Source organism: Balaenoptera borealis (genome assembly GCF_965194805.1).
Source record: "Balaenoptera borealis genome assembly, chromosome: 13".
In the NCBI taxonomy this organism is placed as follows: Eukaryota; Metazoa; Chordata; class Mammalia; order Artiodactyla; family Balaenopteridae; genus Balaenoptera; species Balaenoptera borealis.
In genome coordinates, this window is record NC_138870.1 from 29,304,409 (window position 1) to 29,328,195 (window position 23,787).

The window sequence follows — 23,787 nt, forward strand, 5'->3', positions numbered from 1 at the left end:
AAAAAACTTTAAGAAACACAACATATGGAGGCTAAACAATTCACTACAAAATAACCAAGAGATCACTGAAGAAATCAAAGAGGAAATAAAAAAATGCATAGAAACATAAGACAACAAAAACAAGATGACCCAAAACCTATGGGACACAGCAAAAGCAGTTCTAAGAGGAAAGTTCAGAGCAATTCAATCTCACCTCAAGAAACAAGAAAAATCTCAAATAAACAATCTAACCTTACACTTAAAGGAACTAGAGAAAGAAGAACAAACAAAACTCAGTTAATAGAAGGAAAGAAATAAAAAAGATGAGACCAGAAATAAATGAAATAAAAATGAAGAAAACAATAGAAAAGATCAATAAAGCTAAAAGTTGGTTCTTTAAGAAGATAAATAAAATTGATAAATCTTTAACCAGACTCATCAAGAAAAAGAGAGTGGGCTTGAATCAATAAAATAAAAAATGAAAAAGGAGAAGCTACAACTGATACTGCAGAAATACAAAGGATCTTAAGAGACTACTACAAGCAACTATATGCCAATAAATGGATAACCTAGAAGAAATGGACAAATTCTTAGAAAGGTGCAACCTTCCAAGACTGAACCAGGAGGAAATAGAAAATATGAATAGACCAGTCACAAGTAATGAAATTAAAACTTCAATTAAAAATCTTCCAACAAAGAAAAGTCCAAGACCTGATGGCTTCACAGGCGAATTCTATCAAACATTTAGAGAAGAGCTAACACCCATCCTTCTCAAACTCTTCCAAAAAATTTCAGAGGAAGGAACACTCCTAAGCTCATTCTACGAGGCCACCATCAGCCTGATACCAAAACTAGACAAAGATATTACAGAAAAAGAAAATTACACACCAATATCACTGATGAATATAGACACAAAAATCCTCTCAAAATATTAGCAAACTGAATCCAGCAATACATTAAAAGGAGAATATGCCATGATCAAGTGGAATTTATCCCAGGGATGCAAGGATTCTTCAATATATGCAAATCAATCAATGTGATACACCGTATTAACAAACTGAAGAATAAAAACCATATGATCATCTCAATAGATGCAGAAAAAGTTTTGACAAAATTCAACACCCATTTACGATAAAAGCTCTCCAGAAAATGGGCATAAAGGGAACCTACCTCATCATTATAAAGGCCATATATGACAAACTCATAGCAAACATCATTAACAATGATGAAAAACTAAAAATATTTCCTCTAAGATCACAAACAAGACAAGGATGGATGTCCTCTCTCGCCACTCTTATTCAACATAGTCTTGGAAGTCCTAGCCATGGCAATCAGAGAAGAAAAATTAAAGGAATACAAACTGGAAAAGAAGTAAAACTGTCACTGTTTGCAGATGACATGATACTATACATAGTAAATCCTAAAGATGCCACCAGAAAACTACTAGAGCTAATCAATGAATTTGGTGAAGTTGTAGAATACAAAATTAATGTACAGAGATCTCTAGCATTCCTGTACACTAACAACAAAAGATCAGAAAGAGAAATCAAGGAAACAATCCCATTTACCATTGCAACAAAAAGAATAAAATACCTAGGAATAAACCTACCTAAGGAGGAAAAAGATTTGTACTCAGAAAGCTATAAAACACTGATGAAAGAAATCAAAGATGACACAGACAGATGGAGAGAAATACCATGTTCTTGGATTGGAAGAATCAACAATGTGAAAATGACTATACTCCCCAAAGTAATTTACAGATTCAGTGTAATCCCTATCAAATTACCAATGGCATTTTTCACAGATTTAGAAAAAAAATTTACAATTTCTATGGAACCACAAAAGACCCTGAATAGCCAAAGAAATCTTGAGAAAAAAAGATGAAGCTAGAGGGATCAGGCTTCCCTACTTCAACTATACTACAAAACTACAGTAATCAAGACAGTAGGACACTGGCACAAATCAGAAATATGATCAATGGTACAGGATAGAAAGCCCAGAGATAAATCCACACACCTATGGTCAACTAGTCTATGACAAAGGGGGAAAGAATATACAATGGAGAAAAGACAGGCTCTTCAATAAGTGGTGCTGGAAAAACTGGACAGCTACATGTAAAAGAATGAAATTAGAACACTCCTTAACACCACACACAAAAATAAACTCAAAATGGATTAAAGACTTAAGGGTAAGACCGGACACTATAAAACTCTTAGAGGAAAACATAGATACTCTTTGACATAAATCACAGCAAAATCTTTTTTGACCCACTTCCTAGAGTAATGAAAATAAAAACAAAAATAAACAAATAGGACCTAATGAAGCAAAAACTTTCACACAACAAAGGAAACCATAAACAGGATGAAAAGACAACCCTCAGAATGGGAGAAACTATTTTCAAACGAAGCAACAGATAAAGGATTAATCACCAGAATATATAAATATCTCAGACAGCTCAATATCAAAAAAATAAAAAAAAAACAACTAAACCAATCAAAAAATGGGTAGAAGACCTAAATAAACATTTTCCCAAAGAAGACATACAGATGGCCAAGATGCACATGAAAAGATGCTCAACATCACTAATTATCAGAGAAATGCAAATAGAAACTGCAATGAGGTATCACCTCACACCAGTCAGAATGGCTGTCATCAAAAACTCTACAAACAATAAATGCTGGAGAGGGTGTGGAGAAAAGGGAACCCTCATGCACTGTTGGTGGGAATGTAAATTGATACAGCCACTATGGAGAACAGTATGAAGATTCCTTAAAAAACTAAAAATATAACTACCATATGACCCCACAATCCCACTACTGGGCATATACCTTGAGAAAACCATAATTCAAAAGTCACATGTACCCCAATGTTCATTGCAGCACTATTTACAATAGCCAGGAGATGGAAGCAAGCTAAGTCCATTGACAGATAAATGGATGAAGAAGCTGTGGTACATATATACAATGGATTATTACTCAGCAATAAAAAGGAACAAATTTGGGTCATTTGTAGAGACATAGATGAACCTAGAGACTGTCATACAGAGTGAAGTAAGTCAGACAGAGAAAAAAAATATTGCATATTAATGCATATATGGGGAATCTAGAAAAATGGTACAGATGAACCTATTTACAGAGCAGGAATAGAGACACAGATGTAGAGAATGGACAGGTAGTCACAGGGTGGGAAGAGGAGATTGGGATGAATTGGGAGATTAGGATTGACATATATACACTACCATCTGTAAAATAGATAGCTAGTGGGAACCTGCTGTATAGAACAGGGAGCTCAGCTCAGTGCTCTGTGATGACCTAGATGGGTGGGATGGGGGTGTATGGAAGGGAGGTCCATAGAGAGAGGCTTTATGTATACATATAGCTGATTCACTTCATTTTACAGCAGAAATGAACACAACATTGTAAAGCAATTATACTCCAATAAGAAAAAATTACTTAATAGCCACACGTGGCTAGTGGCTGCCATATTGGATATCATAATATTGAACATTTTCATTATCATAGAAAGTTCTGTGGAAAGCACTGGTTTAGAATATAATTATATATTTTTTAGAATATTGTTAAAATTAAAAAAACAACAATTTTAAAATTTTTATAGAAAAACCTTTACTCTTAAAAGACATTCATGAACTCTAATGAGTTGATACACACTATGGTAAATGATAAGAGACCATAGTAGATTGTAGGACGTGAGTAGAAGGATTATTACTATCATGTTGACTGCTTTTTCCCAGTCTTAGTGCTTAATAAATACTTGTTGAAAGATTGAATCACCATTTTTAAAAGAAAGCTATGAATATAAATTATGTTTTAAAAGTATGAATTTCTTCACTCTTCAAACATTTATTCCCTCACACTCAGTAAGATAGCTATAATCAAAAAGTCTAATAATAATAGTAAATATTGGTAAGGATATGGAGCAATTGTAACCCTCATACACTGCTGGTGGGAATGTAAAATGGTGAAGCCACTTTGGGAAATAGGCAATTCCTCAAGTGATTAAACAGAGTTACTCTATGACTCAGCAATTGCACTCCTAATTATATACCCAAGAAAAATGAAAACATTGTACCTGAACGTTTATAGCAGCATTAATCAGAATAGCCAAAAAGTAAAAACAAGCAAAATACCCATCAACTGATGAATAGATAAATAAAATGTGGTATATCCACAATGGAATTATAAACATTATAAACAATGGAATATTATTTGACCATAAAAAGGGATGAAATACTGATACATGATATACTGTGGATGAACCTTAAAAACATGTTAATCTTCAGATACAAAGTACATTAATATTTGCTTAGGGTTGGGGGTGGAACGGAGTGGGGGTACAGGGAGGGGATAAGGTAAAGAGCATGGAGTTTCTTTTTCAAGTGATGAAAATGTTCTAAAGTTGACTGTGATGGTTGCACATATCAGTGAACATACCAAAAGACACTAATTATACACTCTATATGGGTGAACTTATGATACGTCACTCACATTTTAATCAAGATGTTGTAGAAAAAAGAAACTAAGAATTTCTGGGGAGTGGCCAAGATTGTGGAGTAGGAAGACTCTAGGTTCATCTCCTTTCATGGGCACACCAAAATTACAACAATTTACAGAGCAACTACTGATGAGAGAAACCAGAACACTAGCAGAAAAGATCTTCTACAACTAAAGATATAAAGAAGGCTGAGGATGTGGAGAAAAGGAACTGTTGTACACTGTTGCTGGGAATGTAAATTGGTGCAGCCACTGTGGGAAACAGTACAGCAGTTCCTCGAAAAACTTAAAATAGAACTACCATGTAATCCAGCAATACCAGTCCTGTGCATATATCCAAAGAAAATGAAAGCACAATTCAAAAAGATACATGCCCCCGAAGTGTCCATCAACAGATGAGTGGATAAAGAAAAATGTGATTTTATATATATACATATATATATGTATACACACACACACACACAACGGAATACTACTCAGCCATAAAAATAAATAAAATTTTGCCATTTGCAAAAACACAGATGACTTTGGAGGGTATTATGTTCAGTGAAATAAGTCAGACAGAGAAAGACAAATACTGTATGTTATTGCTTATATGTGAAGCCTAAAAAAATAAACAAACTAGTGACTTAACATAAAAAGAAATGTATTCACAGATACAGAGAACAAACTAGTGGTTACCAGTGGGCAGAGAGAAGTGGGGAGGGACAAGATGGGGTAAGGGATTAAGAGGTATAAATTACTATGTATAAAATAAATAAGCCACAAGGATATATTGTACAGCACAGGAAATATATCCAGTATTTTACAACAACCATAAATGGAGTAAAATCTTTAAAAATTATGAATGTTGTACACCAGAAAGTTATATAATATTTTCAATCAACTATAGCTCAATACAGAGGGAAGGAAGGAAGGAAGGAAGGGAAAGAAGGAAGGAAGGAAAGAAAGAAAGAAAGAAAGAAGGAAAGAAAGAAAGAAAGGAAGGAAGGAAGGAAGGAAGGAAGGAAGGAAGGAAGGAAGGAAGGAAGGAAGGAAGGAAGAGAAAGAAGGAAGGAAGGAAGGAAAGAAAAAAGGAAAGAAAGAAAAGAAAGAAAGAAAGAAAGAAAGAAAGAAAGGAAGAGAGAAAGAGAGACAGAAAGAAAGAGAGAGAAAGAAAGATATAAAAAAGAACCACAACAAGATGGTTAGGAGGGGCAGAGATGCAGCATAGTCAAGACTCACATTCCTAGGTGGGTGTCCCACAAATGGGAGGATAATGACAATTGCAGAAGTTCTCCCAAGGAGCAGTGGGAGGTGGGGGAGAAGGTAGTTGAGCACACATTGGGATCCCCAGTCTGGGTATCCTGTGCTGGAAAGACGAGTCCTCAGAATGTTTAGCTTTGAATGCCAGCAGGCCTTACTTTCAGGACAGCCAAAGGGCTGAGAGAAATAGAGTCCACTTCTAAAGGATGCATACACAATTTCACATTCTTTGGGACCCAGAGCAGAAGCAGTAATTTGAAAGGACCCTGGGTCAGCCCCACCTGCTGATTTTGCAGAGAGGCAGGAGGTAACTGGAGATAACTTTAGGGACATAGACATTGGCAACAGCCATTTTGGGGACTCATTCTACCGCGAGGACTTAGTGCTGGCAAGCAACATTTTGGAATCCTCCTTGTAGCTTATTAGTTCCAGGACGCAGCCTCACCCACCAATGGGCTGATATCAGTCTTGGGACTCCTGGGTCCTGAAGCCAGAGATCCCAGGACCTAGATCTACCCACCATATTGGGCTGGCACTAGTCCACGGACTCTATCTCACCCACCAGTGGACAGGAACCAGACCTGAGATCTGTGGACCCCAGTCTTAACCACCAGTAGCAGACACCAGACCCAGGACCACTGCAGCCCAACCAACCTGCCATATCAGTACACAGCCTACCCACGAGCAGGCCAACACCAGCTCTAGGACCCCAAGAATGTTGCAGCCAGAGACCCAGGAACAAACCTCCATTTCCCAGTGAGGCAGCACTAGCCCTGGGAAGCTCTGGGCCCCAGCCCCACCCTTCAGTAGGCCAATACCAGTTCCAAGACACATTGGACCCCCAGCCAGCTGTCCCAGGATCCAGCCCCATGCACCAGTGGGCCAACACCAATTCTGAGACACTGTGGACCCCACAGCCAGTCATGTCAGGAACCAGTTTGACCCACCAGGACACTGACACTAGATCTGGGATCCCCAGCCCCACAACCACCCACTCCAGAACCTGGCTCCACCCACCAGTGAGCCAGCACTAACCCCAGGACCCCCCTGGGCCCCTGTAGCCATCAGCCTTGTGACTTGGCCCTGCCAACCAGCAATCACCAGCCCCACACAAGGTAGGGCCTAGTGACCAACCAGATCAGAGGCTAACCATGCCTATCTGACCACCCACAGTAGTCAGCCCGCCACAACAAAAGGACACAAGCAGCCCAAACTGAGGGTATAAAGAGTGTAAAGCTTTGGTGGCCAGTGTGTTATGCACTGGTGGGACACATAGGATATAACCTGCAAAAAGCCACTTGTCCCAGGCTGAGAAACATAACCAATTTACCAAATACATAGACATAAAAATGACAAATTAGGCAAAATGAGTAGACTGAGGAATATGTTCCAAATAAAGGAACAAGATAAATCCCCAGAAGAACTAAGTGGTGATAGGCAATCTACCCCATAAAGAGTCCAATGAAATGACTTAAAGATGTTCAAAGAACTTGGGGCCACAATCTCTTCCTGTTCATGGTTCTTCTGCCATTGCTTGTTGCTGGAACTGCAGTGGCCATGAGGATGGCATCTATCAGCCATTTGGATGCTCTTCCAATAGTCACAGGTCCAAACCATTCAGATGCAATCCTAGTGGAGGACTACAGAGCTGGTGATATGATCTGTCCTAAATGTGGCCTGGTTGTAGTTGACCAGGTTATCTGTGGGATCTGAGTGGAGAACTTTCAGCAATGATAAAGCAACAAAAGATCCATCTCAAGTTGGGGATTCTCAGAATCCTCTTTTGAGTGGTGCAGATTTGTCTACTTTAAAAAACAAAAACACACTTGAGAGAAGATTAAATGAACAGAGTAAGAAGTTGGAAGTTTTCAACAAAGTGCTAGAAAGTACAAAGAAAAATCAAACAGAGATGAAGAATACAATAACTGAAATAAAAAAAATACAGGAAACTATATTTACTATCTTGTAATAACCTATTTTGGAAAAGAATCTGAATCAGTTTCACTGATTCACATTGCTGTACACCAGAAACTAACACAACATTGTAAATCAACTATACTTCCATTTAAATAATAATAATAATAGCAAACGAAAGTACCTAGAAGGAATCAACAATAGATTAGATGATACAGAGGAACAGATCAGCAAGCTGGAAGACAGAGTAGTGGAAATCACTGAACCTGAACAGAAAAAAGAAAAAAGAAAAAAAAGAAATGAGGACCATTTAAGAGACCCTAGGAAAATATCAAGCCTACTAACATTCACATTATAGGAATCTCAAAAGGAGAAGAGAGAGAGAAAGGGGCAGGAAACATATTTGAAGAAAGAATAGCTGAAAACTTCACTAACATGGGAAAAGAAACAGACATCCAGGTCCAGAAATCACAGAGTCCTGAACTGGATTAACCCAAAGAGGGTCACACCAAGGAACGTTATAATTAAAAAGGCAAAAATTAAGGATAAAGAGAGAGTATTGAAAGCAGAATGGGAAAAGCAACAAGTTACGTAGAAGGGAACTCCCATAAGGCTATCAGCTAACTTTTCAGCAGAAAATCTGCAGGCACAACATATTTAAAGCAATGAAAGGGAAAAACCTACAACCAAGATACTCTACCTGGCAAAGCTTTCTTTCAGATTTGATGGAGAGATCAAATGTTTTACAGACAAGTAAAAGGTAAAAGAGTTCAAAAACACCAAACCTGCTTTACAAGAAATGTTACAGGGACTTCTCTAAGTGAAAAAGAAAAGGTCACAACTAGAAACGTGAATATTATGGAAGGAAAAATCTCATCAGTAAAGAAAAATATACAATAAAGGCATAAATCAATTGCATATAAAGCTAGTAAGAAGGTTAAAAGACAAAAGTAGTAAAATCATCTATATGTAGGTAAGGCATACGCAAAACAAAAAGATGTCAGTAAATCAGTAAATGTTTGGTAGGGGAGTAAAAATTCAGCATTGTCAAAATGCATTTGGACTTTAGAGATTAGCAAATATATGCACCCCTGTGTTCATTGCAGCATTATTTACAAGAGTCAAGATATGGAAGCAATTCAAGTGCCCATTGATAGATAAATGAATAAAAAAGATGTGACATATATATATATATATATATATATATATATATATATATATATATAATGGAATATTACTCAGCCATAGAAAGAATAAAATCTTTCCATTTGCAACAACATAGATGGACCTAGAGGATATTATACTAAGTGAAATAAGTCAGAGACAAAAACCACATGGTTTCACTTATATTTGGAATCTAAAAAACAAAACAAGTGAACAAACATAATAAAACAGACAGAAACAGAGTTATAGATACAGAGAACAAACACGTGGTTGCCATAGGGGAGGGGAGGTGGCAGAAGAAAGTAAATAGGTGAGGGAGATTAAGAGGTATTAATATAAACTTCCAGTTACAAAATAAATGTCATGGGTATGAAATATACAGTGTAGGGAACATAGCCAATATTTATGTAATTTCTGTATGCTGATGTATCATAACTACACTTACTGTGTTGGCCATCTGAAATGTATAGAAATATGGAAGCGCTGTGTTGTATATCAGGAACTAACACAATCAATTATACTTCAAAAACAAACAGACTCAGAAAAAGAGAACAGATTTTTGGTTAACAGAGGTGGAGTGTGGGGAAATGGAAAATTGGATGAAGACAGTCAAAAGTACAAACTTCCAGTTATAAGAGAAATGAGTACTAGGGATGTAATGTACAACATGATAAATATAATTAACACTGCTGTATGTTATTTATGAAAATTGTTAAGAGAATAAATCCTGAATTCTCATCACAAGAAAAAAAATTTCTATTTCTTTAATTTTGTATTTATATGAGATGATGGATATTCACTAAACCTACTGTGATAATCATTTCATGATGTATGTAAGTCAAATCATTATGCTATAGACCTTAAACTTACACAGTGCTGTACATAAATTATATCAATAAAGCTGGAAGAAAAAACTAGTAAGTTGTGTGCTGGAGTAAATATACTGATAAGAGATCAGATCTATCAATCTATCCATCTATATAATATATATATATCTTTTGTTTATCAAACTTTACATTAATGTATTAAAGATTAGTACTTTTCACATTAGCTCATTCCACTATGTTTATTATAAATAATGCTAAAGTTAGAAAGTCTGCCCTTTTGTGTAACTGAGTTAACATCTCCAAACTCCACTCTTATTTGTTACATCGTATCTCACATTATTGTTAAAAGGGACTATAGACTATACAAGAAATCACTATGTAAATTTGAAAGAAAATAAAATTTTAATTATTGGTATGCTACGGATTATGACCATCAATTATTAGTTTAGGATTATTTTGATTTATTATTCTCAATGAATGGGCACTGTCATAATAACAAACTTCTTGAAACCTAGGATAGTATCAAGGGTTCGAAACTTGTTTGTTACTAATGTGGATGTCTTTGCATAACTACTATCCTCATTAAATCAATGTATTTCTGAAAAGTTATATACAAATTGAAATTTGAAAAATTGAAGTCTTCTTTAATTAAGCTAGGGTATTTGTTATATAAAGAAACTCTAACTCTGTTTTATTGTTGTAGTTGTTTTCTTTTCACAGAGTGAAATCATTACATAATTTGAAAAGTTATCCCCATGTTGTTTGTGTTGTAAATTTGTTTTTTTGAATGTTTATTCTTAAGACTATATCAACAACAGTTTAAACATTTCACCTTTATTTTATTGTATAAGCTTCACATGTTGGTGTTTAGAAATCCTCCTGTGATAGAAACAACTGATAGATTATTGATGTCCTTGCTGGAAAAGTGAAATTAGTTTATCAACGATGAAATAAATGCACGTATCCTACTAAAGTAGGAAAATTTATGGAAAATATTTTATTATTTGACTGATTTACAAAAATTACAGATTTTATTGGAAGTCTCATGAATGTGCCTTGTGAAACATAATGAAATACTTTTATTTCTCTTGAGAATAATCTTATATAATACATTTGTGTTCCTCTGAATTTGAGGGTAACAGCCCAAAGCTGTGTGCTATCAAAATGCAAATGTAACACTATATTGCCAGGAACCTACTCTCCCCAGCAGGAAATATAGAACACAATAATTTAATTCATGCTGGAAAATGATGTTTTCCATTAGCACATATTTACTTTCAAAAACAAAATAAAGTGTTGACTTGGAAGTAATCAGTCCTCTTCTTTTAGAAGTTTCAATTTTTCTTATTTAGGGGGCAAGTTCTTCCAAAATGTATATAAGAAATGGGTATATTTCTGTTAACTATATCAATTTTCACCAGATACAGTTTGATGTAAATTACCTTGAAAGATCAGTAAAGTGGGCATGACTGTGGACAACAAAACATGGAATATATAAACACTTTTGAGAACCAATGACTCTTAAAGAGCTGGTATGCCTCCCACTCGTCTTGGGCCTGGACTAATGTTGATGTCCTTGCAGAAAGTGATATATTAAAGCAGATTTCTGGCTACCATGGGAATTTAAATGGCCTATAATTAATAAACAAACAAATAAATAAATAAATTTATATTTCTCTATAGTTTTCTTCTGAAAATAGAATTTAAATGCACTGCTTCAAAATTCATGCTCTCATACATACTTTTGTACATACTTTCACACAAGCTGCTGTATCTAAATGGAATATTCTCCCTCCTCCCACACCCTTTGTTTTTGACATCTAACTAAACTATATTGTTCTTTATTTTAAGTCGGAGCATCTTTTGGGAAGCTCTCTCTAACACTAGGAATAAATGATTCTACACACTAAGCTATTAGTGTTCCCATTTTCACAATGTGTTTTCAGATTTGTTCTTATACATTAATAAATCTCTCAAAGCAGAGATGTAATTATACTTTCTAAATAAGGCAATAAATTTGTGGTCATACTTAAAACTGTCATAAATCACTAAAGCTAATTTTCATTCTTCAAAATAAATGAATAATGTAAATTTGTGTGGCTGTGCCCTTGATTTAGTAGCAAGGAGTTTTTTAATCACTCATTTGCTAATCAAAGATGTATTATAATCTTTGACAGAGTATCCTTGCGTTCATTATTTTAACGACAGGATATATTTTAATAAAATATTGTTTAAGATGGCTGTGCAATCAACAAATAGTTATTAAATATTTACTGGGAGCATGTCAAGCACAAGAACTATTACTCAAACTTTGCTAAACTACCTGTTTTCTAGACTGAATTAGTTATAGATTCTTGGGCAAATGTCCTTGCACAGAGTTGGGCAAATGACTTCACAATGTTTCCTAGAACACAATCTATTCCCATCTCTTCAAGTAGTCCCTGATGACTTTATTTATTTATTTTTGACTGGGTACTGTGCACTTTATTGATGGCAAGTGGTAAGGTAGGATTTCCTAAGTCCTTCTTCTTCTTCAGGGGTCTGGGATGGAAACTGTGTCAAGAACTGGAGATCCTCAGTGTGTTGGGGAATTGAGTTGGGGCAAAGACTCCCCAGCAGTAAGCACCTCTTTATTCCTCTCCTGTTCTCACTGGGGCTGGTGTTCCAGGGGACTCACTCCTTGGAGGTCATGTGGACCGTAAGGTCCACCACTTTATTGCTGTAGCCAAATACATTGTCATAAAATGAGCTTGACAAAGTGGTCATTGAAGACAATACCAGTCCCAAAAACAAAGGTGGGAGAGTGGGTGTCACCTTTAAAGTCGCAAAAAACAACCTAGTCCTCAGTGTAGCCCAGGATATCCTTTAGGGGTTCCTCTAATGCCTGCTTCACCACCTTCTTGATGTCATCATATTTAGCAGCTTTCTGCACACTGCAGAGCAGATCCAGCACTGAAACATTAGGGGAAGGGACACAGAAGGCCATGCCAGTGAGCTTCCCAGTCAGCTCAGGAAGACCTTACCCACAGCCTTAGAAACACCAATAGAAGCAAGGATGATGTTCTGGGCTTCCCCATGGTCATGATGCCACAGTTTCTCAGAGGTACCATCTACATTCTTCTGGGAAGCAGTGATGGCAAGGACTGTGATCATGCATCCCTCCACAATGCCAAAGTTGTCATAAATGACCTTGACCAAGAGGGCCAAGGAGTTTGTGGTGCAAGAGGCATTGTTGACAATCTTGAGAGAGCTGTCATACTTCCCATGACAATTTCCCAGCCCAATTTCATCACAAACATGGGGGCATTAGCAGAAGAATCAGAGGTGATGACCTTTAGGTTTAATGTGAGCCCTAGTCTTCTCCAAGCTAGTGAAGACACCAGTGGACTCTACAACATAATCAGCACCAGAATCACTTCATTTGATGTTGGCAGAATCTTGCTCTTGGAAGATGGAGGTTATCTTTCCATTGAAGACATGCTTCCAGTTCTCAGCCTTGACTCTACCACTGAAATTGCCATGGGTGGAAGCATACTGGAACATGTAGAATATGTAGTTGAGGTAATGAAGGGGCCACGGATGGCAAACAATATTAACTTTGCCAGAGTTAAAAGTGCCCTGGTGACCAGGTGCCCTATTGGTCAAATCCATTTACTCCAACATTCATCATTGTGTCTCAGGGTTATGGCTTGACATGCAGAAAGATGTGGCTGCCTGTTGAAAAGAGCAGCACATAGAGCCTCAATCACTTTAACTACTTTTCTCCTTCTCAAACAAACTTAAGTGATATTATATCCTATGATAAATCCGTTATCTTTTATTTATTCATTCATCCATTCACAGAACATGTTACCTGCTATCTAGTATTTACATGATAATTTTTAACTGATAAATAATTTTAGCAACACGGTAAGTGCACTATATTACATAGCTTTACAGCAATAACAACCTCAAACAACATTTATTTTTCATTCATATTACCCGTAGGTAGTTGTGGTTTGGCTACTGTGACTCTCATTATTCTCATTATTCCCAGTAGTTACATTCTACAAAGTCACCATGAATGCCGAGTTAGCACTTACTGAACTATTATTTCAAGGGGACCTGCAGGTCTCTGGTCACGGCATTTTTGACAACCAAAATGCCATTTGAGTTATGTATGTTTGCCAAAATCCTTGTAAAATAAGTCAGTGTCACCATCATTGGAAATCTGCTCTTCCACATAGCCTTCTCCTATATAAGAGTTAGCAGGTATTTTTTTTTAAGTTTTTGCACATCCTCCTGACCTGCAGAACCTTCGTCATCTGCAAGATTATTTTTCATGCTGTATGTCCTTTTGAAAAGTATGAGCTATAATATCTATTTTTAGAGGCAACAGCCCTTTCCTTCTGAATAAAAAATACCCAGAGATTCAGTGACCTAGAGAAACTTGTTCTCTAAAACAGAACTGCAATTGAGAGGTTTAATGAATTGATGAATTATTGGTGCCCTTAAACTATCTCTCAGTAGATTCACTGTCCTAAGGTAGCATAATTATAGAGGTCTTCCTGGGACGGAGGGAAGAATAGGTGAGCTTATGTTATCTCAGGCTATAAATAGTAGCTGGGACTTCCCTGGCAGTCCAGTGGTTAAGACTCCACATTTCCACTGCAGGGGGTGAAGGTTCGATCCCTGGTCGGAGAACTAAGATCCCACATGCCATGCGCTGTGGCCAAAAAACTTTTAAAAAATTAGCTAATTTTAGTTGAAACGATACCATTGGTATTCATGGGATATTTAGGTTTTCAGTGCTGCCCTGGTAATCTATTTATTGTTGATATCACTGTTATAAACTTTTTTTGATATCTTAATACAAGCCAATAGTAAGTTGAAAGCCATTAGGTTTTTTACTGATTGCTTATACCAGGGATTGTCAAATTATTGTCAACTGAAATAAAAGCACACAGCATGAGAGCTGTGAGTTTCAATTTTATGTGAGGACTTCCTTAGGACTATAGCCCAGGAGACAGCCTCTCAGATAGCTCTGAGGAATCTCTCTGAAAGGGTGAAAGGGGAGGTAAGCATATATGTGATTTTGGAGAAGAGGTATGTGCAATAAAGCACACATTTTTGTAGAAAGTTACTACTGTCACGAGGCACAGATATCTTAGTTAATGATTTTTAAGATGCAAGAAATTGGTTCATAAAATTTTCTCCTGAAAATATGTAACTATCTGAAGGCCTGTTCTACAAGTTTTCCCAGAGCACAGAGTGCCTCATTCCTGATCTGCACTCTGAACTCTTTCAGGGTGTACTGAAAGTCAGCAACTGTGGTGGCTAGTGACTTAATTCTTGCAGAACCGGATGGCAAGTGACATTCTTTGTTAGCAGTGCCCCCTCATGGTCAAAAACTCAACAATGGTTTGAAAGATATTACATGACCATTTGTCCCATTGTACTAGGAATGCTCATTCTTAGGCCAGGATTTTGTTGATAGGCTACTCAATGTGCTATTACCAGAGTAGGCCCTATTGATTGATAGCCAAAATTTCCTGGACCACCTGTCTTATTAGTCTGTTATGGTCGAGGAGAAGATTCCCTCTGGTTGCTTCTTCCCATATCTAGACTTACATTGTTACAATCATTGATCTCATTTGGAACTATATATTTGGTCAATAATTTCAAGCCACCTAGTCACCATTATTTTTATTGGCAGCCTAGTCACATGTTTGGCACTTCAAGAAACAACAATCTTGTAAAATAGGCAGAATATAAGTACTATAGCTAGCATTAATAATAGGATTATAAGTAAATATTTAAGCCAAGAATTTCCATTAGGTACGGCCGAGTATACCTCAAACTCATCTGGCCCTGTCTCTTATCGCTATCTTAAAAGCAATTATATATTGATATTGTTCATAAGGCACCCAGCCCAATTTCTTAGTGTTATTACATTTAATTTCTTAATGTTACTAGGTTGATTATCCTTAGTATGATTTAATTGTTCCCAACATAAGGGCCTTTAAACTTAAATGACCTGGTATTAGCTATATGAATCCAACCCCAAGTTGAGGGAGGTTATATTCTTTAACCAAAATTTAGCTCATTGTTCTGATTGAGCTTGAGTAACTTTAAAAGAAAATTCATATTTATGGCATGGTCAGAGCAAGTATGATTCATTGGCTAAGTGAGGGGGTCTCATCTAGTAATATCAGTAGTGGCCTAAACAGAACTGTAACTTCTTTAGTCTAGGATAAATTTCCTAAGACCATCCAGTTAGAGTCTTAAAGAGGAGAAATCCACAAAGGTAAAGAGGTAATGACCATAAACCCAACTACTGAATTAATTTTTAAACTCTGCATAGAATTTTTGCCCATGATAGAAAAACACTGATTTTCTTGCAAAAGTCCAAGATATTAAAAAAAATTAATAATCATACAGTTCAGTTCCGGCATCATGGCAGGTCTGTTTACTTCTGATGTTTTCTTCTTCTTGTCCTGGTGTGAGTGTAGTTTCTCCTCTGAGCATTGTTTTAAGGTGAGTTTGAGGTCAGCAGTCCTCTCTATAGACCAGTCCAGTGCAGCACCCTTTCTAAGTGGTAAATATGAATCTAAAAGTCAATTTCCTTCAGTTCTTCTGTGCATGAGCTGGTTAAGAGTACCTGATAAGTTTCCTTCCATCTACATTGAAGATAGTCCTTTAAATGATGCTTTTTCCAGTATGCATAATATCCTAATTGTAGGTCATGGGGCATCTGATCTTCATTCAAGGTAGATTACTGTGATAAGCTTCAGAAACAAACTCAGAGTGTCCTTTTAATAATTCAATTAAAATTTACAATAATGTAACATAATAACAAGGAGCTATCTAGGAAGTGAGTTTTAGGCAGTAAATACAGACGTCAGTTAACAACTAGAATTTAATATCCACTGAAACATAATTTTTCTCTCTAAAATTACCTTCATTTCTATCAAATACAGCCAAATTGAGACTAATTTGTTTGCAGAAATAAATGTGGCTTCAATAAAGTTGGCCTGATTATTTACATAAGTATAATTGAACATATAAGAATTTTTAAAATTGGCTTTGCTGGAAATTTTATAAGGAATCTGAGATTGAATTTTTAAAAGGCCTCTCAAGGCCAGAAGGGCACAGCAAGGACTTGCCATCAGATCCCACCTGTGATATCTAAAGATCTGGATGAGTTCCTCTCTTCTCTAGGTCCAAAAGTATCTTTAGATTCCTGCACCTGTTAGGAGTCTGCTTTCTGGTAACCTGAAAGTTTCCAATTTCTCTTCCAATTAGGTAGAGAGAAAAGTTAAATATTTCAATTCTGCTTACCAAATTGCTGTATGTCATAATTAGCTTCAGGAAGAAGGTTTCCTTACATCTGGAAAACACAGATTAAAAGCCAGTAATATTTCAAACCAAAAAAAAGAAAACATAAAATTTATAAACAAATTCATCAGTTCACTCAGTCCTATGTAACTAATACTTGAACTTTTGTTAACAGTTGTATGAAGTCACCAAGATTTCCATTAGAATTCTTTAATTTCTTACCCAGTTTAGTGGTATGACCTGAAATTTATCAGAAACCTGTACTTGTCAAAAAGTTCTGTCGATATATCTTCTTGAAGATAAAGCATTTTTTCAAAGGCATCGGAGTAAAACAATAACTGTCTATGAATGACAAAAGACTTAAAATGACTTAAAAGGTAAAGAAAGTTTACAACCTGTAAAAAAAAGCAAATCAATATTCTAGGAAAACTTTGTCCTCTTAACAGAGAGAAAACCCAATTCAGGTTTTGCACCACTTTACTTTTAATGTTGAAATTAATTTGCTCAAATTCATTTTAATCTTAGTCCTGACCACACATAGAATTCCTCTCTAAAGATTTTTTTTTCTCACAAATCTTTGACAACATTCTATATCCATATTAATTTGTCCCTTATTTTCTTTCCCATTTAGAAATAACTTGCTTTAGGACAAAATTACTTTCTTTATCCTTAACAAAATGCATTTCTATTTCTTATACCTTCATTTTTTCTTGAATACAAAAATATTTTGCTTATTAGCTTAGTAGTTTTAATTACATATATTAGTTAGAACTCTCAGCTCTTTAAAAAAACATAACTTCTAGTGACAACTAAGAAGTAAGCAATTAAGACCTGTCTTTTACATTAGCATTCTGTAGATTGGCAAACTTACAAATACTACTTATAATTTCTAAAAAGCATGTGCTTTCTTAAAGAAAATGTCTTGATGTGGCACCAAACATATTTATTAATAGTCCTAAATATATTTAGTTTCCCTGTAAAAGGAAGCCTATGTTCAGTAATTAATGTTCCCTATCTTATTTTATTTGGGAATGAACTAGATATTTAATAAACTGCCATCATTTAACTTAATTTATCAAAACTCTAAAGTTTCACATTACCAAATATCTGGAGAGACTATTTTTTAAGTAGACATTCCTAAAACATAATTATTCCTAAAGAGTTTACCTAAAAGCCATATCTCATCTACATTTAATTTGCTTATAAAATTTTTATCATTCCAAGTTATTTTTCTTGCTGACAAAATTTACGACTTCTTATTTGACTTCTAGTAAACCTAGGTACAATTAAAGTATTATACTTAATGCTGACGACTTTAAAGACATGTCTGTATTAATTAAACCAACAAACTTAAACTAACTTTCATACCAAATGATAATTTAATACTATATATTTCCCAGATCATTTGAACCTGAAATTCATTTAGGCTAGTTTCTTTTATGTTTCTGGGAATTTATATAAGAACTTGATTTCTTTTAAGTCAATTAAATAGAACTCATTTACAAGTTAATTTTAGTAATACCATCCAGAGGTTGAGATATACCATATCTATAAAGTACACACAGATATATAGACAGACACAACTAGAGATCTCATAGCTTCATTTTTAAAACTTAGTCATGAATCAGGTATTACAATACAGAACTCACTAGTTTTATAAATAGCAGTTAGAATAAGCTAAGGGTAAAAAGGTCTCTTTTCCCTTTTTTTCTCTCAGTCTCAGGAATTGGATATGGTCTATATAAGAGTAAGATAAGCTCCTGAGAGTCCTGATAGAACACTTACATCTCAAAGACACATGGAGATAAAAGCAAGCTCCTCCTAGAAGGACCCTTTGGGTCAGAATTATGAAAACATTTTTTATCAAGCCAGCTTTCTCTAACTTAAGTGTGTATGCAATAAAAGACCCCCATCTCAGCTAATTTTAGGAGGATATTTCCTTTAATTCCCAAGTAAGTACTTGTAAGTATAATTTTTGTACATACATAAATGGGCTTGGGTGTTAGTTGGAAGGTGGCTTTCCCATGTCCCTCATTTAGAAAAGACATTAAGCCAGCCTCCCACCTAATCACCCAGTCCAGACCTCTCAGTGCCTTTCAACTGAGCAAATCCCAGTGTCTTTCAGCTAGGCTTCCCCCAGGATCTTTCAACTGTGGGGGTCAGGTACCTGTTATACACTGCCAAATAAAACTCAGAATCATCACCAATAATCAGGAAATACAAGAACCAGGAGATGCTTAATAAAATTCTTCTGGACTCATGAGTAGGCAGATGGGTATAAGGGGCCCTGCTGTTACCAAGGCTCCAGATCCTCGTAGAGTTCAGGGGAAAGAGAATAGTCTGCACTGGGTCCATTCATGGTTGCCAGAAATGTCAGTCAACTGAAATAAAAACACACAAAGTGATAGCTGTGAGTTTCAGTTTTATTTGGGGACTTACTGAAAACTAATAGCCTAAGAGACAGACTCTCAGATAGCTCTGAGGAATTGCTCTGAAGAGGTAAGGGGGAAGGTCCGGATATATGTGATTTTGGAGAAGAGGTATATGCAATCAAGCACACATCTCCATAGAAGGCTACGGCTGTCACAAGGCACAGATATCTTAGTTCATGCTTTTAATGCTTTTCTAAGTATGGGAAGATGCAAGAAATTGGTTCATAACATTTTCTTCTGAAAACATCTAACTATCTGAAGGCCTGTTCTGCCAGTTTTCCCAGAGCACAGAGTGCCTCATTCCTGATCTCCACTCTGAATTTCTTTCAGGGTGTGTTCAAGGTCAACAACTGCAGTGGCCATTGACTTAATTCTTGTAGAACCAGATGGTCAGTGACATTCTTTAGTTGGCATTTTAATCTGTGAAACAAATGCTGCCTGACACTTGTTTTATAGATAAATTTTTACTGAATACAGCCATGCTTTTTTCTTTAAGTATTGTCTGTGGCTGCTCTCACACTACAACGGCAGAGTTGAGTAGTTACAAAAGAGACCATATGTCCCACAACATTGAAAATAGTTACTATCTGGATCTTCAAAAAATGTCTGTCTGTCAACCTCTGCCGTATACTCATGGAAGGCATGTCAAAAAAAAAAAAAAAAAAAAAAAAGAGACAACAACTAATAGTGAAACTGAGAACAACCAGGTTGGAAAACTAATATCTTTCCACAAAAATTCTCATATTTCCAGAGCTTCTTGTTTAGCTCAGTGGCACTGAATGTAAACTGATTACAAAGTTGCACAAGCAATTGGCACAAACACTTTTGTGATAGAACATTTTACATTATGGAAAAAGTGTAATATTTTAATAACAATGTTATATTTTATATAAGATTGAGAAATAATATGTTTATGAATATGTTAAGTTGAAGCAAAATATTTTGATCAACCATTTAGCATGTTAATTATCTTTAATTCAACTATTTGAGTTTGACCAATTAGCCAAAGTGAATATCTGGCTATGAAGTGGCTATCTGGGAGACAGGCACGTATGCTCATAAAGAATTATGCATAGACCTATACACTTAAAAGGAGTGAATTTCATTGTGCATAAATTATATCTCAATAAACCTGATTTATTTTCAAAAAAAGATTCTATATTTGCATAGATTTTTATATTGTAGTAATTAACGTAAGTCTTATAAAACAGTTCATTGATTGCCAGTATTTTTGCTGTTAAATTAAGTGAATAGTTGGGACTGACATAACTGGCCCCATGGCATTAGAAGTCCAGAATAATGATCCATTAAAAAAAAAAATCCTGCCTAAAAAGCTGGTTACAATGTTTGCCCATTGTATTGTAAGAATAGCACCGTATCTGCTTGCGAATCAGACATACATGAAAGTGCTGGCCAGGATACCAAATGGCAGAGAGAAGGAACTCCATCAATCTGCAAACAGATTTTATGGCTGCTTCTGCCTCATTAGAGCTAGTAGATGTCCCTTTTCTGAGAAATTTGGTCAGAGGTTGCTTTCACTGCAATGAACCATCTGATGATGAGTTTGCAGAGGTGCAGAACTAGAACTCTCACCAGCCTCTCCCTACAATTGCAGAGTACCTATATACATGACAGAAAAAAATTCTGCTACTCACCGAAAAGCCAAATTAATTTAGGCTAGGTTTATAAATAAACTTTTACTCACAGAGCACTAAATTATCAGAAATAAAAGAAAGGGAAAATTTTAGACTGAGTGTTGAACATTATATTAAATGATGTTGGACAGATGGAAACACTGTATTTAGAAATCTATTACATTAAATTTCTTGATTTACCAGGTTGAAAACAAGTCACCTTATGTATCTTCTGGACATAGCACAAAATTTTTGTTTTTTTTTAATTTTTGAGTTAATCATTTGTCACAATGTAATAGAGTGTTTCTCAAGCTACATATGATGAAAATCCGTTTTTAAAAGAATCCCAATCCATCATGAATTGATAATTTTATAAAATACAATAAAAATGAAAAACTAGAAAAGTGAAATGAAAGAAAAAAAGACACATGTCTTCTTTTTCAGTACTAAATTCCACAGACATACAATTACTCTATGACACTGCTATAAAATTTCTAAAAATTTATTTTTATTTCTGTACTTATCTGGTCATAATCCAGTTGTATGGGGATCCAGATAGGCATCAGTTGATAGACCACATTTTTAAGTACAAAGAGTTTTTCAAAATAAAATAAATTCAAAGGCTTATAAATTTTCCTTAAAAATGGGCACTATCCTTACCAACCTGATTCCTGTTCCTCTAATTTAACCATCTTCCATTCTTCAAGCTGCTCCTTTTGACATTTAGCTCTATAAACTGAAATAACATGCTTATATTACTACTTCTTGATTTTTCAATATTAGACATTCTCAGTTGACTTCATACTATGAAATATGAGGATATAGTTTACTTGCATCCTTCACTTATATATTCTTCCCACATCCTCCAAGTAGAGATCTATCAGAATCTTTGCTTAAATTTATGGATCTGTTTAAAAGTAAGACTCTGACCGATGTACTGAAAAGAGGATGACAACAAATATCAAAAACTAAAAGCATAATGAACTACTTTGTACAGTAAAAATGTCAATTCTTTCCCCAAAATAGCTGAATAGATTCAATACAATACTAATTAAAAAAGCAGCTGGCTTTTTAAAATATTTATTTATTTGTTTGTTTGTTTGTTTATTTTTCGCTGCGTTGGGTCTTCATTGCTGCGCATGGGTCCTTGCACAAAATTTGTTATTTGTTATTCTTCCTTGTAGTGCACGGGTTTCTCATTGCAGTGGCTTCTCTTGTTGCAGAGCACGGGTTCTAGGCACGTGGGTTTCAGTTGTTGTGGCACGTGGGCTCAGTAGCTGTGGCTCATGACTCTAGAGCACAGGCTCAGTAGTTGTGGTGCACAGGCTTAGCTGTTCTGCAGCATGTGGGATCTTTCGGGGTCAGGGCTCTAACCCGTGTCCCCTGCATTGGCAGGTGGATTCTTAACAACTGCATCACCAGGGAAGTCCCCAGCAACTGGCTTTTTGTGGGAATTAATAAAATATAAATGGATATGTAATATTCAAGAGTATTCAAAATATTCTCAAAAAAGAACATAGTGGGGAAAAAAATGCTCCACCAGTTACTAAGATATATTTTAAAAATGTAGTAAAATAGTGTAATATTACAATGACAGACAAATACAGCAATGGAATAGAGAGTTTAGAAACAGACACATGCAAGTATGGACCTTTCTTTTCTTCATTTGACATAAGTGTCACTGTAGAGAAGTGGCAATAAAATGGCCTTTTATTTTTATTTATTTATTAACATCTTTATTGGAGTATAATTGCTTTACAATGTTGTGTTAGTTTCTGCTGTATAACAAAGTGAATCAGCTATATGTATACATATATCACCATATCTCCTCCCTCTTGTGTCTCCCTCCCACCCTCCCTATCCCATCCCTCTAGGTGGTCACAAAACACGGAACTGATCTCCCTGTGCTATGCGGCTGCTTCCCACTACCTATCTATTTTACATAAAATGGCCTTTTAAAATGGTGCTAGGACAATTGTTTATTTTTATGGAAACCAACTAGGTTCATATCTTGCATAATGCACTAGAATCCATTATAGGTGGATTGTAGATCTAAGTTTGAAAGGTAAATAATTGAGATTCCATAAAATATTATAGAAGACCTGACCTCAGAGTATATGGAAACTGCATAAATGCAAATTACTACAAAGGAAAAGACTGCTAAATCTGAATACATAAATTTAGTAGTTTTGGGACTTCCCTGGTGGTGCAGTGGTTAAGACTCCATGCTCCCAATGCAGCGAGCCCAAGTTTGATCCCTGGTCAGGGAACTAGATCCCACATGCTGCAACTAAGAGTTCTCATGCCACAACTAAGACTTGGTGCAACCAAATATATAAACAAATACAGTATTTTTTTAAAAAATTTAGTAGTTTTCACTATTTTTATAAGCAGTGAAAAAAGTCACAGAGAGTGAGAAAAGACATTTTCAAAACATACAAACAACAAAGGGTTCACTATAAATAAAAAATTAAAAGACACACAACTTAGAAAAATGGACAATTGACTTGAGTAAATCTTCATAAATAAGAATATTCAAATGACCAATAAACATATGCAAACATACTCACTTTCATTAGTCATTAGGGAAATGTAAATTTAAACTACAATGAGATACCATTACATATGCATGACTTGGTAAAATTTTAAAAATACCAAGTTTTGACAAGACTATGAAATAAGAAAAGCTCTTAAATACTGCTTAAAGAAGTATAAATTGGTACGACTACTTTAGAGAACACTTTTTCAATATTTAAACTATAAA

General features: G+C 35.5%; 1 protein-coding gene and 1 pseudogene across 2 annotated transcripts in view; one reads left to right on the top strand and one right to left on the bottom strand.

Annotated features, from left to right (window-relative positions):
* Positions 1 to 23,787, top strand: part of LOC309609952 (dol-P-Glc:Glc(2)Man(9)GlcNAc(2)-PP-Dol alpha-1,2-glucosyltransferase) — a 48,440-nt gene that overhangs the window by 9,303 nt on the left and 15,350 nt on the right. The gene's annotated exons all lie outside the window — the stretch shown is intronic.
* On the bottom strand, positions 6,587 to 22,162 carry LOC309609967 (glyceraldehyde-3-phosphate dehydrogenase pseudogene; annotated as a pseudogene). The gene has a single exon. The product of its transcript is annotated as a glyceraldehyde-3-phosphate dehydrogenase pseudogene (transcript).